We start from the raw sequence: 25,502 nt of genomic DNA on the forward strand, positions 1-25,502 counted from the left end.
TCAGAACCCAACTCATATTCAAGTATCAGTTTGGGTAGAAATTAAGGATGACACGGCAAATGCCACTGGATCATGGACATATGTACTGGTAAATGACTAGGATTCACGCGTTCGATTTGGCAATGAAATTTATGACCCATTTATCCTTGTAGAATTCAGTTGCTGCTTACATTGGTTGGTTGACATCCCCAGGTAAAACATGCTGCGTATACTTAAAGCCAACTTAAAACTCAGACCTGACACATAAGGATACTGAACCTTTGCACACAATACACCAGGTCCTACAGTTCTATTACAGTACATATTTTTATCACGAAACTACATGAAGACAATAACAGCTCAAGTATTCACGGCCCAGTGAGAGCCAGCCCATTCGTGGCCCAAGTGATGCTCTTACAACTTACGTGAGAGATGGGCAAAGGCTATTTCTGCCCGGCCGTTGTTTTTGCCCAAAACTAGGCCACTAGTCTCAGGTGTCGACACGTGTCCGTAGTTGGGCCATTTTTCCACCGAATTCGGTTGGAAGATGTCGAAATCTGCGTTCCGCCGGTCTGCCTAGTTCTGGTAAGGTTTTTTTCCGGTTTGCCTGAAATTAGGTTGGGTTTTCCATCGGTTCTTCCGGTTTGCCCCATTTAGGCCAAAATTAGGCTGTTTTGGCAGGATTGCTGTCTTCCTTTTGTACCCAAATCGATTGCCCGTTTCTTGATAATAATTTCCATTTGTACATGCTACCACCAAACTGCTTAGCCTGTTCATCTCCATCCATCACATGCGCCGGTGCAACATAAGCCAACACCAATTTAGTTTCTGACTAAAGACATAATTAGTACTAATTAAGCACAAATGATCAACTACTAGCTTCTCCAGCTAGGTCCATCCTATATACTAAGGCAGCATCCGGTTCACGTAGTTCTTATATTAATAGTGCTGATTTAGTTAGTGTTGAGCAATGCTGATTAGTTTCTGATTAAGTAAATAGCTATGTTCAAAACAAAGATTACGTAAATAGCTAGTACTACACGCTCCGCGTCTCGACGTATGGAGCGGTCCGTGGCCAGTCGCCGGTTCTTGGACGGACCTATGGCCGGTCGGCAATGCTAGCTCCGGCCGCCGCTGTGCAGTGATCCTCCGCCCGCTTCTCAGCGTCGCCACCGCGTATCTGACCATCGTTCATGTCCGTGCAAATTATTGATGCATCTATATTGCGGTCTCACCTCAGGGCCACTCTCGTGTTTTGATCAAACTCGGCGTCGTGGCTGACTACTAGTACTACTCTTCAAAACCGGTCTCTCCAGACTTGCTATGTGTGCACTATTTTGCATGCATCTACGTGAAGGAGGTGGCACTAAATCACTAATCAAGCATTAGCTAGTACATGCTGCGGGGTCGTTGGATGCTTCGAAGCTAGCTAGTACATTAATTTTGTTCCAATTATTAGCTATGATTAGTCACTAACTACCTAGATAGTTGCGCATCCGACCGGACAAAATTATCATTGGCCATGTAACTTTCCATTTTCTCGGTGTATAATGTATAGCCATCGTACACGGCCACAGTCATTACCTACAATCCTACATGGCGGAAAGCTCTGGCCGAGAGGATGTGTGACGAGAGAGTATATTAGCATCTCTAGTTTCAAAGCGCTCAATAAAACTATCAAAACCTTGTTAATTAGTCCGGGTATAGAATCGGTACCGCAAATAAACTACAAGGCTTTGACAATATGCTTACAAGAACTCCAAGTTTATGACTATACATACCTCATATCATGGCGAAATTAAGTTTGTTGCATTTCGCTCCTAAGATTCTATTAAAATCTTCATCAGATAGAAAATACTATGGAAAATAATCGTCATCTCCTCGATGGTTTGATTCAAAACAAAATGGTAGGAAGTACAAAATGACCAATTTTGAAGGGGGGGGGGGGAATATGACATCATGCTGATGGGAGGCGAGTCGCATAGAGAAACGCCGGGTCATGCTCTTCAAATAGATCGTGAGAGTTCTCATGATGCCCATTTCTTTACCAAGGAGAGGAGGTGTCGACCAATTGTGACATCAAGGTCTCATGCATGTGACCAGTGTGGTCGTCTGTATGCAATTCCATCAGTGACTACCATGCCTTCGGCTACTATCTTTCCCAAACTTATGTCCTGGCGTTTTCTGGAACAAATTTGGGCCACATCACACGTGCTCTCTGCATGGTCCATGCATGCCCAACTTTATGTTGCCCGCCAAAAGTTTCACGGATAACTCACATGCCCTAAATTTGGGCTTAGGCGGGGACCATTTCGACAATATTGGGAAGTTCTTAGGAAGCTACGGCTTTCAAAAGTGCATGCAATAAGAGTTTACACAAGTACAACTGACTATAGTGCACATGCAATGATAGGATTTCATCTCCACACAAGAATCCATGCTCGGAAAGCTAGGGTTTGCGGCGGTTCCGGGGAGCTAAGTTTTCCAAGCCTCGTACTTTTCATCGCATTTCCTACTAATTTGGCATGCCATGTTGTAGCCGAACCCTCCTACTTTAGGAACTTCCTACCACCTTATGTGCCTCTACCGTGGCACGCTTCATTATGTTATGCTAGTTGGCGCCCATGAAATGGCAGGTATCCCAACATGCATGCAATGTCGATCCACGTGCATTGAGATGACGGAAATGCACACGAGATGATGAGCATGAATTCCACACGTGTCCACGGGCGGGGGGATAAGGGCTATCAAAGTGAACTTGGAACAAAAATAATAGGGATGGCACGCTTACCGGGACATCGTTGAGGCCTCCCTCCATGCCCGTACTTACTGATGCTCATCTCTTTATTTATTCCGATATGTAAAGAGAAATGCAGCATAAAAATAATCACTCGATCCGGAGTCCGGATGACTGGTCCATGAAATGCGGGAGTAGTCAAAGAAACGACGAATTTGGTTTGCTAGAACTTAAAACAACGAAAACTCAAGTTTGCAAATATATTATGTAACGAATATTATTACAAATGTATTATGTAATTAATAATATTATTTGAACAATATAATTAAATCATGTTTAAATTGATACTTAACCCAAAATAGTCCATATGATTATCGAAAATTGGGTGCTTCATTAATTATGCAATAAAAATCTCACAGTAGTGCATTGATGACACCTTGATCGTTCTCACCATCTGCGAGTGGTACTTATCCCTCGCCATCATTGACGGCTCCTCCATACACCTCCTAACGCTAGGTGTATGTTCGGGAAAAATAGCTAACTCCCATGAATCGGCACTAGTGCAGTGTAGAGGACGAACCATAGGGCGGCGGTGGAACCCCTGTGCCGGAAAATGACGGTATCGTCATATGAATATTCTATAAGGGGTATGCGAGGAATAATGGTAGTGTCGTTGGCTCCTCCATAAACACCACCATCGGCAACAAAGACAAGAAAACAACCCCCCGGACAACACAATTAACATCCAGAACCACCGCGTATGGCTTCTTTGGCCACCATGACTTCTCAAGCGACCAAGTCGCCACCTTGGTGTAAGAACCAGTTGAAAAGCACAACAGGATCACCACACATAATTGTGGCTGATGACCCAATCGAGAGAGAACATGCAACAAATAAGTATTTTCTATTTTCTCAACATATCACATATACAAGGTATAGTAGCTACAATTAAGAATCAACTTTTCATACTGGAATTTCCGCACACGGTTTTCGAGAGACCTTTTATGTTTCATCAGTTTTCCTGCTAAGATATTCAGTTTCAGAAGTTTTACCGTCGAGATTTTTTTCAGTTTTAGAAGTTTTCGGAAGTTAACTTTGTGTAAGCAATAGGTCTAAAGCAATACAAGATCACCGCAAATATGTTGGGCTGACGAACCAATCGAGAGAACATGCACATGTAACCTCTTCAATTTTTGTAGTTTTCCCGCCCAAATTCTCGTTTTGGCAATTTTCCCGCGTAACTTTTTTTCACAGCTTTTTCACCATACACAGTTGCATGAGCAATCAGAGGAAAATATGCATATCGGTTGGAACCGAAGCAACAACCTAGCTGGAATATGGTTAATTACCATTGATGATGAGCTACGTATAACATATTTTCCATGGGCTTATTTTCAAGTGCTTTTTCATAAATTATCTATTTTTATCATGAGAGATAAGGATTTACACCTATAACATTGGAAGATGTGAGTCCATTCAGAACAAAACTAGTAGTTTCTCCATGCTAGAGCATGCACGCGTATTCATGTTGGAGCAGCTCAGCGATCCACATACGTATATAGCCTCGCTTAGGGCATCTTCAACGGGGTGCGGGCCTAAAATGCGTCAGCAACTTGGTCCATCGGTCCGACGCATAGTGACCGGGCCATCCGCGGAGACGCAAACGTGGCGCACATTTGCGCCTGCGATGCGTTGCGGCGGACACTACGTGGACGCGCCAAGTGACCGCTCGCTTTTCCACCGGGCCCGCCTGGCAGGGAGCCATAGAGTTGTATCGAGCGCATCGCTTCCGCGGCTGCCGCTTCCGCGTCTGCATCTGTGCCACAGCCTTCGCCATCAATGTCGCGGCCGCCTCTTCTGCACGTGCACTGGCGGGCGATGGCTGGGCTTCTGCGTCGCCATCAATGGCATCGTGTCCCACGCGCCCGGCTTTAAAAGTCGACCGGCATCATCCTGCTATTGGCCACACCACCGACACCTCCGCTCCCACCCGCACCATCGCGTGCTGCCGCATCACCATGGGGAAGAATAAGAACAACTTCGAGGCGTCCGGCAGCGGCACCAAGAAGGAGGCACGACCGAACAGGGTGCCACTGCCTGTCGAGGTGGCACGGCTCATGCACCAGAATTGGATGTCGTGCAACGGCTGGCGGGACGTGCACCTGCCTGGCGACCTCTAGGTGCCGGCTCCGCACGTGCCTCTGCGCGAGCCCACAGAGGAGCGCCGAGATCCGGCGCAGGCGGCGGTACCCGCCGCCGGACCTCCACGCTGATCCCGCCTTCGCCGTCGACTCCAATAGCTGGCACCCGACCGAGGACGGTCCGAGGAGGCATGCGGGCTTTCCTCGGTGACAGGGACTTCCCGTTTGAGCGGCCACCGCCGCCTCGTCGTCGAACATGACAGCCGCCGGTGCCTCCACGGGACGACGAGGACTACGACGCGCTGGCCAACTACAACGAGGATGCCAAGGACGACAGCGGCGACGACTTCATCGCCTGCATTTTCCACGAATGGCAGGCGGCCATGGCGGAGGTCCGAAAGTTCAACTTCCCAGCGGCTATGACCGACGACTAGATCAAGAGGCTCAGCGTCCTCATCTCGGAGGTGGACCGACCGGTGCAGCCGCCGCTGCCTCGGTACGCCACCGGCATCATGCCGTCGGGCCTCACGAAGGAAGAGGCCCTACGATGGGCGCTCCAGAACTCGGCCCCGCAACGGACGCCTCCGACTCTACCACCACCTCTGGGGTATAATCCTTGGGCGGCTCCACCTCCACCACCGGCGTGGACTGCTCCACCTCCACCTCCATCGTCGGCGGCACTGGTGTATGTTCTGCTGGTTGCCAACTGGTCGTGGTCAGTACCGGATTTCGTCGTGCTCGACGACGACGAGGAGGAGTAGGAGTAGGCGTTAATTTTTATATTTTATATTTTCCTTTCTTCACGATTTTGACCATTTGGGCCGACGCAAACGGACGCGCGCGGACATTTTGGGCGTCCAAAATGCGCCGCCCCGTTGGAGATGCCCTTAGAGACGTAAAGCTAGTTTTACGATTAGGTGAGCTAGCTTGGTTGTAGTGCCGACGTTGTTGTGCTTATTAGTACCGAGTATTACCCCTCATTCCATATGTGGTGTTTAAGTTACGCGCTACGTTATCATGTGCATGAGCTGGGGCACATGGACAAACGTCTTTCCACTTGTCTCCTCGCACATCGCTTCCTCGGAGATTGTATTCATTTCACAAAGAAGGGGGGTACCTATCATTTTATGTGCAAACCTCGGGGCGCATGCCCTTAGCCGATGCACGAATGTGGCTACTCGCCGCGTTCATGTGCGCCTTTTTGGTGTCGCCGGAGCACTACTACCTCATGCATGGAGTTCCACGCGTCATCTCGGGCCCGCCTCCGAAGAATAACCCCGCTCTTTCCCAGCCCCAAATCGTGGGAGGTTACTAAGCACGGCATACGTTTTGGGACTTTTCCAGCCCACGTTATTGAACCAGGAACTTTTCCCGCCCAAATTTTGGCACCTACGTACTGGTTGGGTCTTCCCGCCCTGCTTTTTTGTACCGTGATTCCATGTATCAGTAGCGTTTTGGCGAGGCCGTATCTATTGCATTCGAGCTACAATTTGGGCGTGTGACCAACTGCTGGAACCTTCTAGAGAAGTTAGCTTTTCCCGGGATCACCGGACTTGTGATTTTGAAATTACCACGTCAAGAGATTTTATTTGCACTGGATTGAAGTAGAAACCCTAGATACATCGGAAAACCCCTTGGGCCTAAATAACACCGTCTAGGCCTCCGAAACAGCCCAGCGACCCTGCCTCCACGCCGAGTGAGGAGGAGGACGGAGGCGCCAATGCCAGCGACGGCCAGGAGGAGGACGTCGGCGGCGCTGGCAGCGACGCCGAGGACGAGGAGGAGGGGCAGGAGGAGGAGGACTCTGACGCCAAGTTCACCCGGCTGGAGGCGCAGGCAGCGGCGGACGACAAGGCGGCGGCAAGGAAGAAGTCCAGGGCCCGGCCAAGGGCACAGGCGCGGGCGGCGCGTCGTCCTCGTCGTCCGTTCACCAACGACGATGACGAAGACAACACTTCTTCCGACTCCAACTCCTCGACGGGCGCGTCGTCCTCCAGTTCCTCTTCCGACGAGGATGTGACAAGCAAGAGGCGTAGGAGTTTGGACGACGAGGCAGGGCCTTCTAACAAGAAGGCCAAAAATTAGTTTTTAGTTTATATATGTTTTTAAATTTGTTCTTATTTGTATGTTAAATATGTTTGAACCTTTTCGATTGGAGTCATCTATCCGGTGAATTGTTTAATGCTAATCTATTCAATTGGAGCAACAAGACATCATTCAGTACTACTTATTCAACAAATTTGTTCTTATTTTCGCGTTTAAACTTGCTCATTCAACAAAAATAAAAAGGAGCAGGAAAAAAACAGTTGCATGTACAAAATGCATCGGACCGCTGGGGGTGGCCCCCGACGCAAACGGACATTTCGCCTCTCGCGATCATTTTGGCGTCCGCCTGGCGACGCAAACGGACACCCGCGGACAATTTGGGCGTCCGAAATACGTCGCCCCGTTGGAGATGCCCTAATAAACCAGGGGCCAGGAGTATCCATGTACATGCTAGCTAGAATGATGTCTCTACACGAGCATGCATGTACTTGTGATTAAACATGATACATGCACTATCGATGGCTGGCCGAAGACGAAGGAGCCGGGCACACAGCTAGAACCAATGCAAAATGTGCAAGGGTACATGCATTATCGATGATATGCTCCCCTTGAAGATGCCACCGCCAGGGCTGGTGTCCATGTGCAGCCTGTTGGCACCCGCCGGACGGCGACTCCGCCATGACCGCATCTATGTTCAGCGCGGCCACTGCGCGTCTCCTATTGAAGGCGCCCTTGCTCGACCATGTGCAACCTAACGACACTCAGTTTGGCTCCCGTTGCTGACGACCCCTCCGGTTGCGCTGCTGCTCGTGTACAACGACGTCATTAGGGGCGGCAGTCCATGTGAAAACCCCAGTGCCCTGCTCTTGTTGAAAACGCCGGGCCGCAGCGCGGTGCTCTTTACATGCTCGCTTTCGGGGTTGTCTGGCATCTCTTTGACACATGCGACATCGGTTTGGGCCTCTTCAACAGGAGCGCCGCCGCTGACTGTGGCCCATTTTATTGTGACACTTGGCTAGCATCTCTGGTGTGCCCGCTGTAGGGTGCAATTTTACACCTACATCGACACTGGGTCCCTTGAGGAGGGACACCATCTACACCAACACTTATGTGGTCCCCTTGAGATGGGACATCATCCACACCTACACCTATACGGAGTCCCATCGAGGCGGGACGCCATCTACATAGACACCTACACGCCGACTCCGTCTATACCGATCTATATATTGAAGAAAAAAATCTGATTTTCCTTTTGCGTTGAATTGACTTGAAAAGAAGAAATAGAGAGAGACTTAGGAAGAGGAACAAGAATTTTGGTTTGTGCCAAATAGAACTGAAACAAAAGAAAAAAGAGAGACAAGCATCTGCCCATTGTGTTGACCCATTACCGCCCTACCCCACGAATCACCGTTCTCTTCTCGTCGAACTAGGCTTGTTTGGGAGTTCACAGCGGCCATGGCCATCCTCTTCTCCGATCTTACTACATAGCTCATGTCCATCGGAGAAGCACCTTGGGCTTTGGGCCTTGATGGTCACCGTAGTGCCGCCGCGGTTCCCAAATCGTCTATTATATTTGGTCCAAATGAAGTTGTTAGACCAAAAGAATATTACTAAACAATATTTGAGCAGTGTATAAAGACAAAATAGAAGGAGTCGATACACACATGCATGTGGGGCAGTAGCTTGCTAGGGAAAGCACTGGCAATGCATACAGTATACTACACCCTTTCTACCTGTGCGTGTGGGAAACTAGGTAGTAGGTACATTAGTAGCTAGCTCGTACATGGAGGGGCGGGAAAAGCAAAAGGGTGCATTTGAAACTAGCAAGTGATCATGCTGATGGATTATTAACTAACTAGTTAGCTAGCTACTCTAGAAATAAATCCTAATATAGCAAATAATGGTGTGTCAGAAAAGATCCATTTTTTAATTTCTTTCTTAAAAAAAGAAAGGTACTAGTTAAGCCTATACTATTAATCAATGCAAGTTTAATTAGCTTAGCTAATACTCCAGAGGTATTTCTATTGTATAAATACAAATCAATTGGGCATGAGGTGAGCACGTGATGAGCTAGGTAGATTGATCGATCAATCAGTTTGCATGCACGAGCACGTTTGATCAGGGTCGCATTTTCTTCATACAGACGCACATGCAAAGGGGACGATGATTAATAATAAAGCTAGTCTGGCATGTTGGTGTATAATTATTCATACAGAGTACTCTGCATGTTCCAAATTAATTGACACATACTCCCTCCGGTTGGATTTAATGGACGCGGAGAGAGGTCTGCCCATGCACATCATTAGCAAGTAGGTGCATCGATTAATTCAGTCCGAAGGTAGTACTTATCTAGATTTACATGTATGTATTAAGACGTTTTTTAGTCTTTGAAATGGAGAAAGTAATACAATCTAATACTCCAATCAATGGATCTTTCTTTTTAGAGAAGCAAAGCTAGCCTTATCAGCTTGAACCAAGCTCCCGATGGATCGGTCCTTTTCTTTTCCTTATCTCTCATCCCTCCTATGAGTTGCTTTGCTCATCGGCACATGCATGGATGCACCAAATTAACCCACGGTGGAGCTCGACAACGACGACAAGAAATAGAGAGAAACTTAGGAAGAGAAACAAGAATTTTGGTTTGTGCCAAATAGAATTGAAACAAAAGAAAACAGAGAGACAAGCATCTGCCCATTGTGTTTGACCCATTACCGGTCTACCCACGAATCACCATCGTCGAACCATGCTTGTTTGGGAGTTCACAGTGGCCATGGCCATCCTCTTCTCCGATCTATATAGTTCATGTCCATCGGAGAAGCACCTTGGGCGTTGGGCCTTGACGGTCACCGTAGTGCCGCCACGGTTCCCAAATCGTCTATTCTATTTGGTCCAAATAAAATTGTTAGACCAAAAGTATATTACTGAACAATATTTGAGCAGTATATAAACACACATGCCATGTGGAGCAGTAGTTTGCTAGGGAAAGCAGTGGCAATGCCCTACAGTGTACTAGTACTCCCTTCCTACCTGTGCGGGTGGGAAACTATGTAGTAGGTACATTAGTAGCTAGCTCGTACGTGGAGGGGCGGGAAAAGCAAAAGGCTGCATTTGAAACTAGCTAGTAATAAGTGATCATGCTGATGGATTATTAACTATAACTAGTTAGCTAACTAGAAATAGATCGTATATAGCAAATAATGGTGTGTCAAAAAAAAGGTCCATTTCTGAATTTCCTTCTCAAAAACAAAGGTACTAGTTAAGCTTATATTAACCGATCGATGAAAGTTTAATTAGCTTAGCTAGTAGTACTTTTCTTTCTTACAGAAAACTCTGGAGGTATTTCTATTGTACAAATACAAATCAATTGGGTATGAGCTGAGCACGTGATGAGCTAGGTAGATTGATCGATCAATCAGTTTGCATGCATGAGCTCGTTTGACCAGGGTCACATTTTTTTCATAATAAAGCTATTCTGGCATGTTGGTGTATTATTATACAACAAATTAATTGACGCATACTCCCTCCGGAGACCTGCCCATGCTCATCATTGGCAGGTAGGTGCGTTGATTAATTTAGTCCGGAGGTAGTACTTATCTAGATTTACATGTATATATTAAGACGTTTTTTAGTCTTTGAAACAGAGGAGTAATACAATCTAATACTCCAGTAAATGGATCTTTCTTTTTAGAGAAGCAAAGCTAGCCTTATCAGCTTGAACAAAAATCCCGATGGATCGGTCCTTTTCTTTTCCTTATCTCTCATCCCTCCTATGTGTTGTTTTGCTCATCGGCACATGCACCGATTTAGTAGATATACAAACTACGTACTCCTCTAGCTACAAACTGATTAATGAGCATTACGTGTTGCACGGATTTCACGGCGAGAGTGCCATGCCTGCTGCACTCTCCATCGATTAGAACGGCTTGGTTTGCTGGCTTGAGAGAAGAAGCAAACTAGTTGGCTGTTGGCCCTGCATGGGTGCATGCTTTGATTATTCCAATGGAAACGCGGTCACCGTGTACGATTTTGGTCGCTCTCGCTCGCGTGGGTACGAAACGAAATCTACCCATCACCTAAAACCGCCAATCGGTTTCTGCGAGACCAGAAAATTAAATTAATACCGATAGATATTTGCATGCATACGCGTAGTGGGATTAGCACAGGCATCATTTTATTTATTCGGGCCGGTGCTTGCTTTCCCGCCACGTGACATGCCGTTGGCCCGCACCAAGCTGTGCTCCTCCACAAGTGCGTCCTTAATAGGGAGTTGATCTCCCTCATCTGTGCCACCGGGTTCGCCGCGCTGGAAGAGGTCATGTGGGCGCCTGTCCTACTGACGGCCCCGCACCAGGATCCAGGCCCCCTTCGCCGTTGAGGTTGAAAAGGAAGCGGATCATTCCGATGCTATCGGCGGTCTAGAAGATGATATTGGTGGCGTTGAGCTCGACACGCCGGTGGCGATGGGGACGCATGCCATGGTGCCGATATCCTCATGGCCGCCCCGCACCCTGGCATCCATGTATCCATGGTCGACGCATTGATACGACGGCGGAGAGTGACCCGATCCCTGTCTTGTTGCGGCACCTCGGCCTTGTTGTGTGCTTCTTTGTGGCTATTCACGGTTCACTGGTGCAACCATTTGTGAACACGTGATGGATGTGAGAGGAGCAAGTTTGGCGGAGGTGGAGGCACGCTCCTCCGCATTATATATATTGAAGAGAAGTTAAATAGTTAGGTTTTGATTGAGTTGTTTTTTTTAGCAAGGGAAAAGGTGGTGAGAATGTAGATTGACCAATCAAAGTAGGTCAAGATATACACGTAGTCGTATATATTGAGTTGAGTTGGTTGGTTAATTAGGTAAGTGGATGTGTACGTACAACTATAGTTGGTGTTGCGTAATTTGAAATCGTACTGTACGTGCGTGCCAAGGGGAAAAGGAAAAGGAAAAGGAAAAGGAAAGAAGTGCAGCTTAATATCGATCAATTCGATGGATTTGGTTTGCTGGAGCCTGGAGGCAGCCTGGCACACGCAGTCGTGAGAAATCTTTACTATTAAATTGGAGTTGGGGATGGTGTGCACTTTGACATCAAACATTCAGAAAATCTCAACCGTCGATCTCCTAAAAACGCCCATCAAACATTGTTCCCGTCGCTCGGAAAAAATAGAAACATATTTATTGCGTATCAATCCAGTTAGCACACAATAAGGAAACATATAAGTCCAGCATCAATCTCGTCCAGCATCAAAAAAGGAAAGAATCACACCCAATTCACTTTCACATATTTTACTATTATATTCGAGTTGGTACGTCATCAAAAATGTTTGATGTCAAAGATTGGAGACATCTTGACCGTCAACAACACCCCTAATAAACATAAGAAGAATCAAAACCGTTCGATGGACTGCAGCCCTGCATGTCATGATCTTTCACAATCAGCCATTATGGAAGTATATTATACCAGCAATCAAGAATCGCCATGATTTTAGGAATTTAATAGAAACATGGAAAGATAATAATAACTCCTGTTTTTCCTCCGTCCACAGTCATGGGAATCTTGAAAATCGCAAGGAACCGTGAGCGAGCGTGAGGTCGCCTCCTTTCACGGCCAATGCGCTACCTCCGCCGCCTCGACCCCTAAAAATCTTCACGCACTCGTCGATGCAGGAGCGCGACGTCATCTCCACCTGCAGGTTCGACTTCTTTCGCAGGAGCCCGCGCCCACGTATCTTGTAGAGGAAGGGAACGCTGCTGGGTGTTGGCAGAGCCGCCGCCATCAAAATCGTGAGATGATGAAGGCCGCGCAGGTCGAACGAAGGAACTCTTCGTTCTCAGCACCTCACGCTCGCTCGTCTGCCGTATCACTACCTCGATCGCATGATAGGTAATGAGAACAGGTAGGTAGATGCACACTAGGTGTTTGGTATTTTTCCTGATAGTCAGACTTGACTGCGGCTATCTTCTTGCAGTCTGTCATTTAACATAGATTCAATCGATTCACAACTTTCTATTGAGTCTTTTGTTTCGTGGTGTCATCTTAGACCCAAAGGCGATATGGTGTTCTGGCATCTGAATAAATTGTACAACAAAAAGAAAGGATCCAAGCAAAGATCTTCTAAAGTCCCTATATTATTCTACTGCAATCATGTGTTTGTGTTAGCACCACAACAAATTTAGCGCTGATCTTGTATCAGTAATTTTGTAACTTTGGATTTAACCATGTGCTTGCAGTATTTGCACTGTTTGAGTGCAAACCAGTGAGGACGTAGTGGTCAAGAAGGATGTGGTTGCAGGAGAATGGAAGGATCTACCCAGCTTCTCTTAGGCACACATTTTTTGTTTTATGGTTTTATTGTTTGCTTTGTCTCTACACTATTTTCTTGTATTGTTTTACCCTGACTCTGAAGCTTCTTGTCCTTGTAGGATTTTGAAGAACCAAACCATTAAATGCTGGATGAGATGACGAGGTCTCCGATAGGAGCAGCCTCTTCGATGGCCATCACTGTCATGGCCTGATCCCCTTTTGGAGTTGAATACTGGCGGCGCCGCTTGGTTTGGGACAGATTAGAAGGGCAGAGCCACTGCAGATTGGCCCACAACCTTGTTAATTAGCCACATTTCTAGGAGGGAGCTGCTCACGTGGGCGCTCACCGAGGAGGCTGCCACCACGGTAGAGATTGCCATGGCGCACCAGAAGCTGGCTGGGATCGACGCCTTGTTCAACGACGAGGAAGTGCATCGAGGTCATCTCAAAGAAAGACTGGACATGGCCTCCAATAGGTTCAGTTCTCTTCCTATTCATCATCTACACTACTTTTAGTTTCCTCCTGCACTTTGCACGCATGTGGCATGTTCCTGTTGGTACGAGTATACAAGCACTTTGCATACTTACAGGAAAACGTTGATTCTTCAATGGTAAAGGAAATGCACCTTGGAGTTTTTTTGTGTGTGGCCAAGCATGCCGCTGACCAGCAAGTTTCTTGCAGGATTGATCTGCGAAATGTACCACATATTTTATAATGAACAGTTTTTTTGCACGCACATATATGATGAACTTAACACTCTAGGACATGTTATTCGTTAATTTAAGATATGGGTAATCAAGGTGTGCACATCCTCATTCATTTTCTAATGACATTTTAATCATCTTGCCCTGGAATGGCACCTAACTGAGAATGGACAGTACCAAATCTTTGAATAAATATTGCAGCCTTTTGGAAATAGTAAAACTCAGAGCCTAATAGACATATCTAATACTTAAAACTTAAATATGGGCAAACATGCACACCCTAGAACTCCAAATTACCCTAAAACTCCAAATGTCTGACACTCACACCCCCAAGTAACATTTCTCGTATAGAAAACCATGTGAGAGCAGGGTGGGATGGCTGCTTCTTTTCATTGATGCTATCATGCAATTTTTTTCCATGTCATATCTCATTTTATTTTTATTTCCTAAACAATTAGATCGATCTTCCCTTATGTGCTATTATTATAGAAGTCACATGGTTAGAAATGTTGATCTTTCCAATGGCTGTGAGTTTATGCCTTGTGTGACTTGGTAGGTCCATGTTTAATAAATATTTATTTTTCTGTTTGATTTAATTGGTTGTGTTTATAACACCGATAACTTTATGTTCTCAATCTTAAGAAATTATTGTGGAAACTTGCTAGACTTCCACAACTCTGAGGCAGGAGTGCAATCTTAGTCATGGGCTATTGAAATGAGTGACTATGTCGATTTTGCTTTTCGAATGTTGCTCTTGGCCATTGGCCAGTACCGTTTGATTCCCTATTTACACTCTTTCTTTGCGTAGCAATAATTTTTCTTCAAGACTGTTTTTTAAATTCACAATAAATAATCTACAGCTTTATGAATTGTCATCAGGTTTGATCCAATTGGTTGTTGTAGTGAACTATTACTATTGTTTTTTTTTGTGGCAGCATATGAGGAGAGGGGCAGGCAGGCAGTGAGGAAGAACAAGAATGAGAGAAGATTATCTCCACATACTGGTTGTGGAAAATATCTTTTCTTGGTGGACGCTTGTCATGTAACTACTGATTGGGATTGTCTCACATCTTCTATCTAGATAATTTTTTGATTAGAGTGACTTTTTGACTCATTTTTTAGAGGTACAGAATTAAATGATGATATTTCCTCCTATTTTACACATTTTTTATCCTACCCAGATCTGAAATATTTTGAAGTGACAATTTGAACCATGAAATGTGAAATATGCATCTTCATTCATTGATCGCCTTGTGAATATGTAGTTGTAATGTTTTTGGGTGTCAGTCTAGCTCGGGTGAATTTTATGATTGATAGCCGGCGATCAACAAGGATGACAGTGATGGAATTTTAATGATTGGTAGCCTCAGATCGATAAGGACAACGGGGTGATGGGATTCATTTTAAAACTAGATAGGTTTGGTTGACGACGAGGATGCGGAGATGGCAATCCTACTGAAAGTAGAAGTTATGTACGCCATGACAACGCACGGGCACTCAAGTACCCATGACATGATCAAAATCAACTCACTACGATGCATTTCATTCAATCCATGCAAAAAAGAAACGGTTTGATACAAGTGTTGACTCACTTGTTGTTGGAATAACTTGGAGTGACCTCACTCTTTTGCAAAGTGTGTATCGAATTTATTTTCTCTTATATTGTGTTCTCCTCAATATCTAATGTACTTTTCTCATGTAAAAGTTGCAAGGGCTTCAGAATAATCTGAAAAACACATGTGAAATGAAGAACTTTGACAAACATGAAGAAAATATCCCAAACGATGTACATCAATATCTTAAGAATCAAAGAGTAATTATCTTTAATAGAAAATAATTAGTTGAGTGTTTATTTCATATTTAAACGATTCCAACTATATCGATTATCAAAATATACTTGAAGCAAGGTAGAATTTTATGGGGTTTCCAATATACTATGCCTTTTTTTCATACACATGAATTTGTACATGTATTGTACTGATATGCGGTGAGAAAACATAGAAGCCGTAGCAACGCACGGGCATTCAACTAGTACTAGTAGTTTCGTTCCGCGACAAGAGGCGGTGAAGTGCTTTATCTGCTTAATTTGCTTTGCTTGACTCGCTATTTAATTTGGTTAGCGGAAAAACGGAAAGAATTGAGCCCGGTCCCACGTGCGGACGAGGCGCAGTGGCGGCGGAATTGGTGCTGGGTTTTTGCCCGTGCTGCTCATGCTCTTCAAACGCGCTCGCCGGCTGGTCCGTCTCCGACGCCTCCGCCTGCGCCTGGAACGGCGTCATCTGCAACGGCTTCCCGCCCACCACCCAAACCACCTCCACGGCCAACCTCACCTCCACCACCGACGGCGCCGCCACCTCCAACTCCACCACCACGCTCACCACCACCATCAAGAACGGCACCACCAACGGCACCACCGCGTCGGCGGCCGCAGCGACGGTGTCGCGCGTCATCGGGCTGGTCCTCCCCAACGCGCAGCTCTCGGGCACGCTCCCGGCCGACCTAGCCCGCCTGCAGCACCTGCGCCACCTCGACCTCTCGGGCAACAACATCACCAGCACGCTCCCGCCGGCGCTGCTCCACAACGCCACCGAGCTCCGGGTCCTCTCCCTCGCCGGCAACGACATCACCGGCGCGCTCCCGGACGGCGCGCCCTCGCGCGGCCTGCAGGAGCTCAACCTCTCCGACAACGCGCTGGCCGGGTGGCTGCCCGGCCCCCTCCTCGCCGCGCCGGGGCTCGCCGTGCTGGGCCTCGCCAACAACTACCTCGCGGGCGAGCTCCCCGCCGGCGGGCTCGGCGCGGAGCTCCAGGTGGTGGACCTCAGCAGCAACTACTTCCGGGGCGGCCTCCCGCCGGACTTCGGCGGGGCGAGTCTGCGGCTGCTCAACGTGTCCGCCAACCGCCTCACGGGCGCGCTCCCCGCCGAGCTCTCCGACGCCGTGCCGCCCAACGCCACGGTGGACCTCTCCGGCAACAACTTCACCGGCGCGGTCCCGCCGGCCGGGCTCTTCGGCGCGCAGCCGGCGGAGGCGTACGAGGGGAACCCGGGGCTGTGCGGCGCGCCGGTGCGGCGCGCGTGCTCCATCCCGTCCTCGCTCTCCGACCCGCCCAACGCCACCGACTCGCCGCCGGCGTTCGCGGCCATCCCCAAGAGCGCCGCCCGGGCCCCGCCGGGCTCCCCCGAGGCGCAGGCCCCGCGCGGCGGCCAGGGGAGGCTCCGCCCTCTCACCATCCTCGCCATTGTCGCCGCCGACATCGCCGGCGTCGGGCTGCTCTTCTTGCTCTTCCTCTACGGCTACCACGCCCGCAAGAAGCGGCGGCAGGGGCGGGAGGAGAACCCGACGGCGCCGCAGCAGCAGAAAAAACGACAGCCGCCGTCGCCGGAGCCAAAGAAGACAAGCCGTCCGCGTCCGCAGGGTGCTGCATTGGCGGCGGCCGGAGCGACGGCTCGGAGGACAGCTCCGACTGCTCGGCGTCCTCCTCCTCGGACGCCGCGTCCGACGACGGCCGTCTGTCGTCTTCGGACCCGAAGAAGAGAGCCGGGAGCTTCATCGGCTGGACCACCCCGCAGCACCACAGCAAGAAGCACGAGCCGCAGCAGGCGCCCGCGCCGGCGACGCTCGTCACCGTGGACGTCGGCGGCGGCGAGCTCGAGATGGAGACGCTGCTCAAGGCGTCGGCATACATCCTCGGCGCCACGGGGTCCAGCATCGTCTACAAGGCCGTGCTCGCCGACGGCACCGCGCTCGCCGTCCGGCGGATCGGCGAGAGCGGCGGCGCCGACAAGCTCAAGGACTTCGAGGCGCAGGTGCGCGCCGTCGCCCGGTTCCGGCACCCAAACCTCCTCCGCCTCCGGGGATTCTACTGGGGCGCCGACGAGAAGCTCCTCATCCACGACTATGCCGTCAATGGCAGCCTCGCCAACATCGCATTCACCAGTAAGCCCTGAACTCCATTGCTACAAGCTTTTAATTTTCTTCTTCTTCTGATGGAACTCCATTTGGACAACCTTTTTGCAAATATGCATGAAATTTGATATTGTGTTTAGCTGCATTATCCATTTATAATTTCGGTCAATTGCTTGTACGTACTAGTGATTCACTAATCACTAAGTCGTCAAGCATGATCCATTTGCTAAAAAAAAATCAGGATGCAACGGCGTCCGTCCTGGACAAAGGTGTCACCTTTAGTCCTAGTACTGTGCCGTACCTTGAATGCACAAACCTGTACTGCTAATTTTAGTGTTTCATCTGCTGCAAATAAACAGAAGTTAATTGGGGCTGGTCATAGTTCCTCATAATTTGGCACTAGTGACACAAAAAATCATCTACTACAGCAACTTTTCTGAAACTTGATTTGGTACTCCTAGTACTCTTCACTTGCAAATGAAGCAAAAACACCTGAAGGAGATGCACTACCTGGTTCTAGTAACAGCTCTTGGTTTCTCTTCTGAATCAAATGATGCAAATTGTCGACATAGTAACAATTTGCTGGTACTACTGACTGACAGAAATTTTGCTGCAACTTTGCACGAAATTTAACATAGTATCTAGCAGCATTATCCTTTTAGAAATTTGGTCAATTGCTTTTACTAGTGATTGACTATGTCATCAAGCATGATCCACTTGCTAAGAAAACTAAGGATGCAACGGCGTCAGTCCCTACTCGTAGTACTGCACTCCCCGTAGTACCTACCTTGAATGCACAAATCAGTACTGCTACTTTTGGTGCTTCATCTGCTGCAAATAAATAGAAGTTATTTGGCTCTGGTCACCGGTCATAATTTCTCATAATTTGACACTAATGACAAAAAACATCTGCAACAACTTTTTGAAAACTTGATTTGGTACCACTATTGTTCACTTGCAAATGAAGCAAATAACCTGAAGGAAATATGCAGCAGTTCTTGGTTTCTCTGTAAAAGCAGTACAACAGTTGTTGATGTTGTTGTGTTTGATCAATTGTAGGGAGGATGGGCGCGTCGCCGATGCACCTAAACCTGGAGGCGCGGCTGCGGATCGCACGGGGCGTTGCACGGGGTTTGGCATTCATCCACGAGAAGAAGGGCGTGCACGGCAACGTGAAGCCCTCCAACATCCTTCTCGGCGCCGACATGGAGCCACTGGTCGGCGACCTAGGCCTGGACCGGCTGCTCTCTGGCGCCGCCCTCCACCGGAACACGGGAGCGTCGGCGCGCCTCTTCGGGAGCAAGCGGTCCATGCACTCCACAAGCAGCCTGCCAGACCTGTCCCAAATGCCCGGCGGTGCCAGCCCGTCGTGCGCCTCCACCTCGTCAACAGCTCTTCCGCCGTACCAGGCGCCCGAGTGTCTCAAGAGCCTGCGGCCGAGCGCCAAGTGGGACGTCTACTCCTTCGGCATGGTGCTCCTGGAGCTGCTCTCCGGGCGGGTCTACTCCGAGGTGGAGCTCTGCCAGTGGCACGCCGCCGGGTCCGTCGCCGGCACGTCTGATCTCGACCAGCGGGGCCGTGTGCTGCGGATGGCCGACCCCACGCTCCGTGGCGACGACAACGAGGACGCGCTGCTTGGCTGCTTCCGGCTCGCCTTCGCCTGCTGCGCCATGGCACCTGGCAAGCGGCCGTCCATGAGGGATGTTGCCGCTCTCCTCGACAGGATACAGGCAGCACCCTTGTCCAACTCCATTGAGACTCCCTACTGATGGATGCCAATAAATTGACAGGGAACCATGTTAGGATACTAGTACAAATTTTTTTACTGAATTTTAATGGCGAGCTTAATGTGTTAGCTGTTTGTAGATGACCTCTGTCACTAATTTTGATGATCCAGCTGTGATTAACCCCTTTTTGTTTCTACATCATATTTTTCGTTCTGCTCATGTTCATTGCAAGAAGTGTTCTATACTTCTATGGTGCCATCTTCCATGGCTATTCGATGCACCACGGTAGCAGGCACGCAGAACAAAGAGACTGTGCTTTTTTGGGGGGTTTAAAATGGAAGAAACTTTGTGTTGGGTGATGCAGAGTTCAGTACCTGGAGCAGATAAACAGGCAGCCGTGTCTTCTGGGAAGCGGAGGTTCTTTCTTGTGCATTTACCTCGATGCAGATGCTAAGTAGCCTAATTAGCCCAAGTGGCAAAGAGGATTAGTGCAAGATGAGTACTGATCCAGTGAACAATTCTTATAGGTGTACAGCTAGGACCAACACTGCCTGTGCAACTTGAATAGCTCAAGATGGCTGGAGCTGGACAGACCGGCTTCTCTGTCCAAGCTAGTATTTCAGATTGCAAATCTCTGCTATGCCTATACCATCAATGTTGACCATGAATCGGTCTACAAGATTCAGTGCACATTGTTTCTGTTTCAGCTTGACACCATACTATGTTCTAATTAGGCCCTCCAGGTGAAGAAATCTGGAGAAATTAAATGGCTTAAAAAGAGGTCAAGCTATGCTGCAAGAGTGAGGAAACTTACATGTGTACTTGATGCAGATACTCGCCACAGCTCAGCAAACATCCGCCTGTTGTCATGAGCCAACTGATAAAGGGTAGTTCAGAGAGCTACAAAGGGTTCAGAAAATAAAATTCCTTCAGGCTAGACCAGCAGGTGGTCAAACGTGACATGACCCTGCCAGACAATCCCAAGGATTTAAACAGCACAGCATTTTCCTCCGAAAGCACAATGATGCTGAAACAATGGCCAGGAACCAAATCACCACGGCTAAAATGACTGAGATAACCAAACAAACCTAATTTGAGAACAAACGTTATATCAAATGATAAACTTTGTTCCTCTTGTCCCTTGTACAAGACTACACACACAACTGATTGCGGATGCCATAAGCACGCCGGAGTTTTGATATTTCAACGCACATCTAAATCACCACATTGCATTTGCAGCTCATAGCATTGGCCATTTTAGACCTTGTTGAATTGTGAGAAGAAGCTACCAAAGGATAAATTTATTCCACATGTACAGAATTACACATACAAGATTATCGTACTTCTATTTTGCAGGCCTACAAGATTACAGATAAAATTACACACTGGAAGTTCACATCACAGCTTGAAGCAAAAGCTCCGATTTCAGTATATGCACATGAAAATCACCACGCTGAATTTGCAGAGCCTTGGCCATTTTAGATCCTGCTGAGTGTAATCACGATCGTGCGAGGAGTAGGGTCATCACGATGTTCACAAAGCCATATACCCTGGCATCAGAAAAACAGAATGACCAAGATTAGGTAACAATGTAGTACAAGACCAAGTTGACCGCTGAGTTTTTAGCCAGCGTTACTCGGATACTGATACAGACGACATACGACATACGACACAGGCATCAGAACCCAACTCATATTCAACTATCAGTTTGGGTACAAATTAAGGATGACACGGCAAATGCCACCGGATCATGGACACATGTACTGGTAAATGACTAGGATTCAGGCGTTTGATTTGGCAATGAAATTTATGACCCATTTATCCGTGTAGAATTCAGTTGCTGCTTACATTGGTTGGTTGACATCCCCAGGTAAAACATGCTGCGTATACTTAAAGCCAACTTAAAACTCAGACCTGACACATAAGGATACTGAACCTTTGCACACAATACACCAGGTCCTAAAGTTCTATTACAGTACATATTTTATCACGAAACCAAAAATTCTAGTGGATTATAATGGAGCCTAAGAAAACACCTTTAAATACTGAGAGTAGGTGCAACAATTAAGATGACAACACCTAGTATTAGTAATCGTGTAAATAGTATTACAAGAAGAAAATTCTCTGTACCTGCCAAGTTCCCATGTTGAGACGCCCGTCGGTGATAGGAATCCTGAAGACAGATACAAAAATTTCACTAATATTTCGGAGATACTTCGAGTTATTGGGAAGAGGGGAGAGGGAAGGAGGACGTACGTCAAGGCACAACCAAACATCGATGATTTAATATGTGCTGGCATGTCATCAGGTCCTGCAATAGGAATCTGAGTATTACTGAGTTATCTAGTCATGTAGATTATGGTGCACTGCAGAGCATAACCAGATTACTATTTGTAAGAACAACAGGAACTGCATTTTGATAACATATGAGCACAAGATACTGAAATGTTCAAGCAAAATTAAACCAATGAGGCAATGACACTATGAAGTTGTACTGATACATTCGACCATCCGGAATTTTAAATCCCATTTTCCTCTGATCACACTTCTATATATGTGAATATATTGCCCCCTAAAACTGATTTAACTCGTTATGAACTAATATATGTTTTGTCACTCAATATTTTTTACATGCTACAGTTCATAAACAACCTAAAACGTTCAATACGTAGCTGCTAACTTTGACCTACACAAAAATTTATATGCAGCAATGAAGAAACCTTACAGGTGGGCCGAACTGCTCGTAGCAAGGCAAGGTCAGGTGATGTTGGAAAATATCATTAACATGTCACTAGCCCAACGTCCCACTTGCAACCTCACATGTGATATTTTTCCAATACTACGCAATTGTTATGGTACCGACTTTACCAAGACAGTTATATTATCCTTACGAAAACGCCTATGATTGGTAGCATTGGCCATTCTTATCACCACATTGCATTTGCAGCTCGTAGCATTGGCCATTCTTATCGGATGGCGTCTGTGGAAGCAACATAACGCTAGAGATCTCTGCGATGGACCAATCCATGTTAGCTTCGCGGGCCTTAAATTAGTGATCTCTGCGAGCCAGGCCATTCGCGGCCCAAGTGATTGATGCAGCCAGCCTTGTGTGTGAGATGGGCAAAGACCAGGCGGATGAGAGGCTGTGCAGTTTCAGCCCGCCCAAAACTAGGCCACTAGTTTTAGATGCCGACACGTGTCTGTAGTTGGGTCATTTTTTCACCAAAATCTGCGTCCCACCGGTCTGCCTAGTTCTAGGCCGGTTTTTAACCGGTTTGCCTGAAATAAGGCTGGGGTTTCCACCGGTTCTTCCGGTTCGCCCCGTTTAGGCCAAAAGTAGGCTGTTTTGGCGGGATTACTGTCTCCTCTTTGTACCTAAATTGATGGTCCGTATCTGGATAGACGATTTCCATCTGTACATGCTAACACCGGACTGCTTAGCTTGTTCATCTCCATCCATCACATGCCACTTGATAAATACACCTGCACCAATTTAGTATCTAATTAAGGACTTAATTAGTACTAACTAAGCACACGTGACTGACTAGTAGTTTCTGCAGCTCGGTCCATCCTATGTAAGCCAGCACCCGGTTCATGTAGTGGTTATTGTTAATAGTATATACTTAATTAGATGGTGATTAATTTCTAATTGGCCGGTTGGCAATGCTAGCTCCCGCCGGCGCTGTGTAGTGATCCTCCACAACTCGGTGCCGTCGCGTATCCGGCTGAAACCGTGTATCGCCGTGTATCTGGCACACTACCTCCCTTGGGGTGCTCTGCAGTGATGCTCCGTCGCGCTTTTTTCTGCCCATGTTGATGGTCCGGACAGTGGTACATACGCATGCACCTTTTTAGTTGATCACTAAATACTTTTTTTACAACTTGATCACTAAATACTTTATTAGTACTAATCAAGCACAAGTAACCGACTAGTATTTTCTCCAGCTAGCTAGGTCCACCCTATATAAGCCAGCATACCGGTTCGCGTAGTGCTTATTATTAGAGCTGAGCAAAAGTAAATTGCTAATCTTAAAAAACGATTAGGTAAATAGCTGGTCCTGCGTTATCGCCGTGTGGAACCGTCCGTGACCGGTCGCTGGTTCTTGCGGACCTATGGCCGGTCGGTAATCCTAGCTCCCGGCGACGCTGTGCAGTGATGCTCCACCGCTCTTCTTAGCGTCCCATCGTATCTGGTTATCATTCATGTGGAAACATATATACTACTAGTACATGAAATCTTTTCCAATTATTAGTTGTGATTAGTCACTACCTAGCTACTCCCTCCGTTCTTTTTTAATTGACTCAAATTTAGTACAAAGTTGTACTAAATCTGAGTCAATTAAAAGAGAACGGAGGGAGTAGTTAGCATCGCTCTGACCGGAGCAAATCAACATTGGCCTGCATGTCATCAGCCGCTAACTTTCCTTTTTCTTAGTGTAATATCTATAGCCATCCCCACCTCATGCAGCTGTTCTTCGTTGTCATCACCGCCTGATGGGTGCTGAGAGAAGGGAAGAAGGGGAAACTAGTGCGATGGAAAGAAATGATCAAGAGGATGCAAACACCTGATGCAGCTCCTGGACGTTGTCATCACCGCCTGATGGATGCTGAGAGAAGGGAAGAAGGGGAAACTAGGGCGATGGAAAGAAAGGATTAAGAGGATGCAAACGTCTGATGCAGCTCCTCGACGTTGTCATCACCGCATGATGGATGACCGCCTGATGGATGCTGAGAGAAGGGAAGAAGGGGAAACTTGGGCGATGGAAAGAAAGGATCAAGAGGATGCAAACGCCTGATGCACCTGCTGGACGTTGAGGGATGCTTTTGATCCGCGTTTTGGTGGAAAACTCTTATCTTCTAGGCATGGCCTGTTAGTTTTTTGCGGTTTCCACGCCTCATACTTTTAGTCGCATTTCCTAGCACTTTGGTGGTCTATGTTGTCGCTGACCCCTGCTACTTTAGGAATTTCCTACCACCTCACGGGCCTTTACCATGGCGCGCTTCGTTATTTTTTTGCTAGTTGGCACCCATGAAATAATAGGTATCCCAGCATGCATGCAATGTCAAGCCACGATACGACATGTGTCCACATGCGGGGGAATAAGAGCTACCGAAGTATGGTGGAACCAAAATTATAGGAATGGTGCGCTTATCGGGACTCGCTGAAGCCTCCCTCCAAGCTCGTACTTTCGAATGTTCATCTCTTCATTTATTCCGATATTTTTCTCACATTAAGATAATTGCGGCATGTAAAATCACTCGATACAGAGTCCGTATGACCGGTCAAAGAAATGCGAGAGTAGTCAACGAAACGATGACTTTTGTCCAGTTGACTTGTCAAAGAAATGCGGAATTAGTCAAAGAAACTGGGTTTTGCAAAATATATTATGTAATGAATAGTACTCCAAATATATTATGTAATGATTATTATTATTTGAATAATATAATAAAATCATGTTTCAAATTGAGATTTAAGCCAAATAATCCATAAAATTGTGGAAATTAGGTGCTTCATTATGAAATTTTGGATTATTTAACCCAAATTATATATGCATAAAATTGTGGAAAATCGGGTGCTTTATTATGAAATAAAAATCTCCGATTAGCGCATCAATGACGCCTTGATCGTTCTAACCATCTCTGATTGGTACTTTTCAATCGCCATCGTCAACGGTTCCTCCTTGCACCTGCTGGTGTTAGGTGCATTCAAATTGCTATCATGGTTGTTTCCCGCCCAACTTTTGAGACACCTACTCCATTTTCACAGCTTTCTCCCCAAACAGAGTGGCATGAGCAATCGGATGACAAGATGCATATTGATCGAAACCAACATGTATTAGTACGGAGCCGAGGTCATTGTGTGTATTAGTACGGAGCATTAACGCTTGTTATATGTTCCCTTTATGTTACGCGCGATGCTGTCATGTGTAGGATCTGGCGGCGTGAAACCCGTTGTTCC

The 25,502-nt window shown here is 47.1% G+C and overlaps 1 long non-coding RNA gene and 1 pseudogene across 1 annotated transcript; one reads left to right on the top strand and one right to left on the bottom strand.

Moving 5' to 3' along the window:
* Positions 1–13,583: 13,583 nt before the first annotated feature.
* LOC124664910 lies at positions 13,584–19,585 on the top strand (annotated as a pseudogene).
* A 1,244-nt stretch (positions 19,586–20,829) lies between these two features.
* On the bottom strand, positions 20,830–21,906 carry LOC124701598. Its single transcript, XR_007002123.1, has 3 exons — positions 21,800–21,906; positions 21,674–21,716; positions 20,830–21,093 (listed from the first exon to the last, which is right to left on the bottom strand). It is a non-coding gene; the product is annotated as an uncharacterized LOC124701598 (long non-coding RNA).
* Positions 21,907–25,502: the final 3,596 nt, after the last annotated feature.

Source organism: Lolium rigidum, chromosome 1, assembly GCF_022539505.1.
Source record: "Lolium rigidum isolate FL_2022 chromosome 1, APGP_CSIRO_Lrig_0.1, whole genome shotgun sequence".
Lineage (NCBI taxonomy): Eukaryota > Viridiplantae > Streptophyta > Magnoliopsida > Poales > Poaceae > Lolium > Lolium rigidum.